Source organism: Magnolia sinica, chromosome 13, assembly GCF_029962835.1.
Source record: "Magnolia sinica isolate HGM2019 chromosome 13, MsV1, whole genome shotgun sequence".
NCBI classification, from domain to species: domain Eukaryota; kingdom Viridiplantae; phylum Streptophyta; class Magnoliopsida; order Magnoliales; family Magnoliaceae; genus Magnolia; species Magnolia sinica.
The window spans coordinates 41,399,468-41,400,234 of record NC_080585.1 but is presented as its reverse complement, the minus strand read 5'-3'; the positions used below and the strand labels follow the sequence as shown (position 1 = coordinate 41,400,234).

General features: G+C 39.9%; 1 non-coding gene across 1 annotated transcript; it reads left to right on the top strand.

Moving 5' to 3' along the window:
• The first annotated feature begins 218 nt into the window (after nucleotides 1–218).
• Nucleotides 219–325, top strand: LOC131224599 (small nucleolar RNA R71). Its single transcript, XR_009161070.1, has one exon. It is a non-coding gene; the product is annotated as a small nucleolar RNA R71 (small nucleolar RNA).
• Nucleotides 326–767: the final 442 nt, after the last annotated feature.

Genomic DNA, 767 nt, shown 5'->3' with positions numbered 1-767 from the left:
ACGATCCACCTTTCTCCTTAGATTGAGTCGGCCTAGATGTGGTGTTCAATTTTGGATAATAATCCCATGATTGTATTTTTTCAGTAAGACTATCGAGGTAATCCCATACCTCGTCGACATTTTTATTAATGAATTCTCCATTACACATTGTTTCGACCATTTAGCGCATGGAAGATGTCAGTCCATTGTAGAAAACATTTGTAATGCGCCACGTTTCAAAGCCATGTTGTGGGCATGAACTGACCAAATCCTTGAACCTTTCCTAACATTCGTAAAATGTTTCATCCTCCTTTTGGGTGAAGTTCATGATTGCTTTTCTAAGGGTAATCGTTTTATGTTGTGGAAAAAATTTCTTTATAAATTTCCTTTGCATATCATTCCATGTGCCAATGGATCTAGGATGCAGTGAATGTAACCACGTTTTAGCCTTCTCCTTCAAGGAAAAAGGAAAGAGTTTCAGCCTGACTGTGTCCTCAGACACATTTTAAAAATATAAAGTGGCTATGATCTCATCAAACTCTTTCAAATGTAGATATGGTTATTTAGATTCAAGCCCATGGAACTTAGGAAGGAGTTGGAGAACCCCTGGCTTGATGTCCATATGTCCTGTATTTTCAGGAAAAATCATGCATGAGGGCGTACTCACCCCTGCTGGTTGTAAATAATCTCGTAAAGTACGAGGCGGGGGTGCTTGATGCACCTCATTCTCATCCTGAATGTCCTCCACCCTAGGTTGGGATAGAAGAGGTTGGTTTTCAGCCATTACT